Source organism: Crocuta crocuta, unplaced genomic scaffold (genome assembly GCF_008692635.1).
Source record: "Crocuta crocuta isolate KB4526 unplaced genomic scaffold, BGI_CrCroc_1.0 scaffold132, whole genome shotgun sequence".
NCBI classification, from domain to species: domain Eukaryota; kingdom Metazoa; phylum Chordata; class Mammalia; order Carnivora; family Hyaenidae; genus Crocuta; species Crocuta crocuta.
In genome coordinates this window covers 5189408-5195853 of record NW_027528611.1, presented here as the reverse complement: position 1 = coordinate 5195853, position 6446 = coordinate 5189408, and positions in this window count along the sequence as shown.

Below are 6446 nucleotides of genomic sequence, written 5' to 3'. Positions count from 1 at the left end.
TAAAAGAAAGAAATAAAACAATTAAGTGTTTTTTGCTTTCTGCTTATCTGCCTGGAAACATCAAAGAATTCCTCTAAAATTATCAAAGGTATATATAAAAATTATCAAAAGCATAACATGGTAAATATAATATCAATTATAACAAATAAATTCCTGTATGATACTAAGAATCATCATGAAGTTTTGAAGAAAGGTTATCCATTCACAAAAGTCACTACCTATAAAAAAATACAAGATCAACTTCAATGACATATTTCAAAACAATATCATTAAGAGAAAGATGATTTGACTTTTTAATTTAATAAGGAATGGTGTTCACCATGGAGGAGGGACGATGTTCCTAGGGAGGAAAATATATAAAATAATCAAGCCTTATGACTTAGCCTGTTGCTCAAAATGAGACTCTCTTCCCTTATACTGTCTTCAGTGAATCTTACACCCTAAAGAATCATGTGCTTTGCCCCAAACTTCTGCCTGGTAAGTGACAATTCCTGCTTATTGGTTCCTTTTTCAGATTCTGGTCACACCCAGGGACTATGGAAGGTTTGCCAAGCTCTCTATATTTTAGGAGTGAGGCCCACTGACTGAGAGACGCTCTGACTGCAAGTCTCTCAGCCCCCGTCCTTTCCCAGGCTCCAGGATGGTGGTCCTGAGGATCACCTGGGCCTCAGGGATGGCAACTCTCATGATGTCCTTGGTGATGCTGAGCTCCCTTTTGGTTCAGAGCAGAGACACCCCAGGTAAGTGGAGAGCTGCTATTCTTGGAGAATCTACCTCAGGGAAATGATCTTAGGGGGCCTTCCATGTGGGCCCACTCTGTGAGAAAGGATATGGGGCTCTGACATCATGCAGGGGCTGCTAGTCTCACCAGAGAGAGAAGGAAATCAAGGCGTGTGTATGATGAGGACGATGGTACTTGGTGCTCTGGAGTGATTTGGAGGGATATGTTTCTCACAGAGGGGTCATCAAAATGGCATTTCAACATCAAAGATCAGAAAGGGGAAATTATGGTTAGTTTGCATTGTCCAGGATTTGAAGATCTCTCTATAGAATCAGTGCTCTAGGTAGGCACCCCTTCCGCAGAACCCTCATTCCATGATCAGTGATGGCCAGACCAACAGAGGAGGGTGACAAGCACAAGCTGTGGTTAAGGCCAGCAGGATACCAGTTGCAGCTGTCCCTCACATCAGACATCAAGAGTCGGATCAGGGCAGATCAGGACAGGGCCAGAGAAGAAGTGAGAAACAGGAAATGACGTCTTCTAGTTCCCATTCACCTCCAAGAAGACCATGTGTGACAGAATGGTGAATTTGCTTACGCTAATTCCTCAGCCTCGGGGTGCCTGGGTGGCTCAGTTGTTTAAGTGTCTGACGGCTCAGGTTATGATCTCGCGGTTGGTGGGTTCGAGCCCCGCATCAGTCTCTGTGCTGAAAGCTAGCTCAGAGCCTGGAGCCTGTTTCAGATTCTGTGTCTCCCTCTCTCTGTGACCCTCCCCTGCTCACGCTGTCTCCCTCTCTCTCTCTCAGAAAAAAAAATTTTTAATTAAAAAAAATTTCTCAGCCTCTTCATCCCCATCCATAAGGCCAGCCCCATTTCTTCCTAAGTATCAGGTACTATGGGGCTTTTTCCTCAATTTCCAGGTGTAGTAGCATCTGAAACTCCCAAATCCATCTGCTCAGACTCCATCCCAATATACCCATTTCTCAGATAGAGAGAAGAGAAAATTTCAGACATCTATGACTCAGATGGGCAGAGAGTTGGACAGGGCAGCTCAGCCATGCACGTGTGCTTACACATGAGAGAAGAAATGAAGAAGCGAGAGTCCTAGACAGCTGGAGGGGCTGTGGAAGTAGCTGGTGAGGTGGGATAGTGTCCCACAGGACATGAGAGGGGAGGCATTGCCGTTCTGATAGTGGTGAGTAGTGGTAGTGGCGGAGGTTCATATTAGTACATTGGAAATCAGGGCTAGGGTCTGCTTTGGAGTGAACAGAGAGTGGTGGGTGGTGGGAGGGGTGGGGTGAGGTGGAGAAGCCAGTGAGTTCAGATGTAAGAGGAACGAGTGGAGACTCCCTGCCCTGTGAGAGAGACACCTGGGGGTGGGGGTGAGTGGACCCAGAGCTCTCTGCCCAGCTTTGATGCTGAAGAACTCATTGCTGGGTGAAATGTGGAGTCCAAGAAACTTGGACCCAATGGGCTAGGCACATTCCTCCATTTCCTTCTTATGCTTCCAACTCCTTGGGATTTCTTCAACTTCCAACAGAGCAGAAATAAAAAGAGAGAAAAAGGGAGAAGCTGGCTTAACAGGGCCTGGGCGACACTGAAACTGTTAAGAAAATACTAGTGACTATTGGGTCATGAAGAAAATTGTGGAGAAAGGAAGCATCCAACTCATGGATGAAACAGTAGCTCTTAGAGCTGCTTGAAACATCCTTTGTTCATGGCATTCTCCATCCTGGCATTTAGGCCCTGAGCCTAAAATGGCCCTATCACACACCTGCGGAGCAGAAGACATCTGGGGATTTAAACTTTTGTTTACCCCACGTCTTCTATCTCCCTTTCCCAAGTGAAAGAAGAGTGGAAAGAAAAACTATCAGTATTAAGTTAATAAAAGCTTCTTTTCAAGTATTAATGTCATGCTTCAAAGGGCAGCTCCTTTTGAGCCATTCTGAACAAACCATGCTCTGGCCTTCATTTCTTTCTGTCTCCACGTAATCTACCCCATCATAGCTTGACAAGGGGAAGGACTCTAGCCTCCAGGGACCAGGGCCAGACTCTACGCTCAAGGTCTTATTTTTTCCTTGTGTTTATTTGTTTTGTTTCTTAAATTCCACATATGACTGAAATCACATGGTAGTGTCTTGTCTTTCTCTGACTGACTTATTTCACTTAGCATTATACTGTCTAGCTCCACCCATGTTGTTGCAAATAGCATGATTTCATTCTTTTTTATGGCTGAATAGCATTCCACTGTATCTATACACTACATCTTCTCTATCCATTCATCTATTGATGGACACTTGGACTGCTTCCATAATTTGGCTATTGTAAATAATTCTTCATTAAACACAGGGGTGCACATATCCTTTAATTAGTGTTTTCATATTCTTTGGGTAAATAGCCAGTAGTGCAATTACTAAATTCTTATTTCTATTTTTAATTTTTTCTATTTCTGTTTTTAATTTTTTGAGGACCCTCCATACTGTTTTCCACAGTGGCTGCACCAGTTTGCATTCCTACTAACAGTCATAGCAAAATTTTTCTAGAGAAGTCTCCTGAGGCAAGGGAAATAAAAACAAATTATTGAGACTACATCAAAAAATTTTTTAAAGTGAATTGCTTTTAAAAAGAAAGCATTGCAACCACTATTGGGAACTAACAGAACTGTGTCTTGATTGAAAAACAGGTGGGGAACCTTCTTAGTGGAACAGGAAATGGAGTTTGATGTGGGAGGGTAGAGCAGGCAAGGCAGGTAGAAGATAGATATCACAGACTCCAAACTGGATGGGGCCAGGGGCTCAGAGGCTGGGGGGCAGAGCACAGAGCAAGAAAAACAGGCTCAGGAGATCTGAGAGAAATGAAGTGCTGCACAGCCCCTAAAAGTTGAATGGGGCTCCCTGAGGCTTCTGTGGTGGCTCCCGAGGTTACTCCTCCCCCTCCCTGCCTGAGCAACCAGTTAAGCAACTTCAGATGAGGCATATGGAGCCCTGAGGGAGGACAAGGACTCTGACAAGACCACCCACCCAAATCAACTCTAGTCATCTCTGCAGTGACAGAGACTATAGCCAGACCCCCTCACACCCTCCTCCGACTGTTAGGAGGGCCTGTTTAGGCCTCTTGACAGCCACCTGGAAAGGGTCCTGAGCAGCAGGTGGAGCTTCATCTGGAGCTGGGCTCCCCAAGCTCAACCCTGAACTGACATAGTGAGCCTCGTGTTGACATGCTCTTCAAACATCCTTTACTTCTGAGACTGTGCAGCGTTGCCCTCATTTCTGTGGTCTGGGAAGCTGTGCCATAAATTCATTCTGGAGTTTCTGTTTATGATACATTTTAAGTCACATAGAGAAGCTGCAAATTAAAGACTTTCAACAGACAATTGTGGACCCCTAATTAGATTCCAGGCAGCCAGTAATGTATAATCAATTCTTTGCTGGCCAGCATTACCCTGATAACAAAACCAGACAGACGATACAAGGAAAGAAACTGCAGACCAATATCCATAATGAATATATATTCAAGATGCTCAAAAGAGGGGCATCTGGGTGGCTCAGTGGGTTAAGCATCCACCTCTTGGTTTTGGCTCAGGTCATGATCTCACGGTTGGTGGGCTCGAGCCCATGTTGGGCTCTGCGCTGACAGCACAGAGCCTGATTGGGATTCTCTCTCTGCACCTCTCCCCATATGCTCATGCTCTCTCTCTCTCTTTCTCAAAATGAATAAATAAACATTTTTAAATGTTTTAAAGATCCTCAAAAGATTAACAAGTAAACCAAATTCAACAGCATATTAAAGGAATTATACACCATGACTAAGTGGGATATATCCCTGGGATGCAAGGACAAGTGACGTAAACAAATCAATCATGTGATACACCACATCAACAAAGTAAAAGGGAAAGCAATACATGATCATCTCAACAGACACAGAAAAAGCATTTGAGAAAGTTCGACATCTATTCGTGATTAGACTCTCAACAAAATAAGTATAGAAGAAACTTAAACTCAAAGCAATAAAGATCATATGTGAAAAGCCCACAGCTTACCTTATCAATGCAGAAAAACTGAGAGTTTTTCAAGATCTGATTTAAGCAAGGATGTCCACTCTTGCCTCTTTTCCATAGTTACGGAAGTTCTGGCCAGAACAATTAGACAAGAAAAAGACATAAAAGATAGCCAAACCAGAAAAGAAGTGGAATTATCTATGTTTGTGGATGATAAGCTATTATAGACAGAAAATCCTTAAAGACTAAAAAAAAAAAAAAAAAAAGGCAATTAGAATTCATCAACAAATTCAGTAAAGTTGCAGGATATTAAGTCAACATACAAACATCAAACACCTTTTTATACACAGACAATGAACTATCTGAATAGAAGTTAAGAAAACAATCACACTCACAATAGCAACAAAATAGTATAAAATACTTAGGAATAAACTTAACCAAAGAGGTGAAAGACATGTACACTGGAAATTATAAAACATTTGCAAAAGAAATCAAAGAAGACAGAGGTAAATGAAAAGACTGGACTGGAAGAATATTCATACTACCCAAAATGATATACAGAGTCCATGCCATCCTTTTCAAAACCCCAATGGTATTCTTTATGGACAAAGAACAAACAACTAAAGTTCATATGGAATCACAAAAGACTCTGAATGATCAAAACAATCTTGAGCAAGAAGAGCAAAGCCTCACATTTCCTGATTTCAAAATATATTACAAAGCTCTAGTGATTAAAACAGTATAATACTGGGGTACCTGGGTGGCTCAGTTGGTTAAGTGTCCAACTCTTGATTTGGGCTCAGGTCATGCATGATCTTAGAGTTTGTGGATTCGAGCACTATGTCAAGCTCTGTGCTGTTAGCGTTTAGGATTCTCTCTCTCCCTTGTTCTCTCTGCCCCTCCCTTGTTCTCTCTCTCTCAAAATAAATAAATAAACTTAAAAAAAAAACCCACTATGCTACTGACATAAATACAGACATATAGAGCACTGGAACATAATAGCCCAGAAGTAAATCCACACATCTACAGTTAACTTATACTCAACAAGAATGCCAAGAACATACAATGGGGGAAGATAATCTTCAATAAATGATGCTGAGAAAACTGGATATCCACATGCAGAATAATAAAATAGGATGCTTATCTCATACCATATGTAAAAATCAACTCAAAAATTATTAGCGACTTCAATGTAAAATATGAAATTATAAAACTCCTAGAAGAAAACCTTCTTGACATTGGTCTGAGCAATAATTTTTTGGATATGACATCAAAAGCACAGGCAATAAGCAAAAACAAATAAAATTGCATTAAACTAACAAGCAATTTACTAAATTTATTTTCAAAATACAGGAACTCATGCAACTCAATAGGAAAAAAAAAAACTGATTAGAAAACCAGCAAAGGACCTAAATAGACATTCCTCCAAAGAAGACATACATTTGGCCAAGATGTATATGAAAAGATACTCAGCTTTACTAATTATCAGGGAAATGCAAATCAAAACCACAATAAGATACCATCTCACACCTATGGGTACTCAACTTTACTAATCATCAGGGAAATGCAAATTAAAACCACATTAAGATACCATCTCACACCTGTTAGAATGGCTAGTATCACAAAGATGGAAGAAGATTAATGATTCTAGGATGTGGAGAAAAGATAACCCTGCACACCGCTGGTGGGGATATAAGTTGGCGCAGCCATTATGGAAAACAGAATGAAG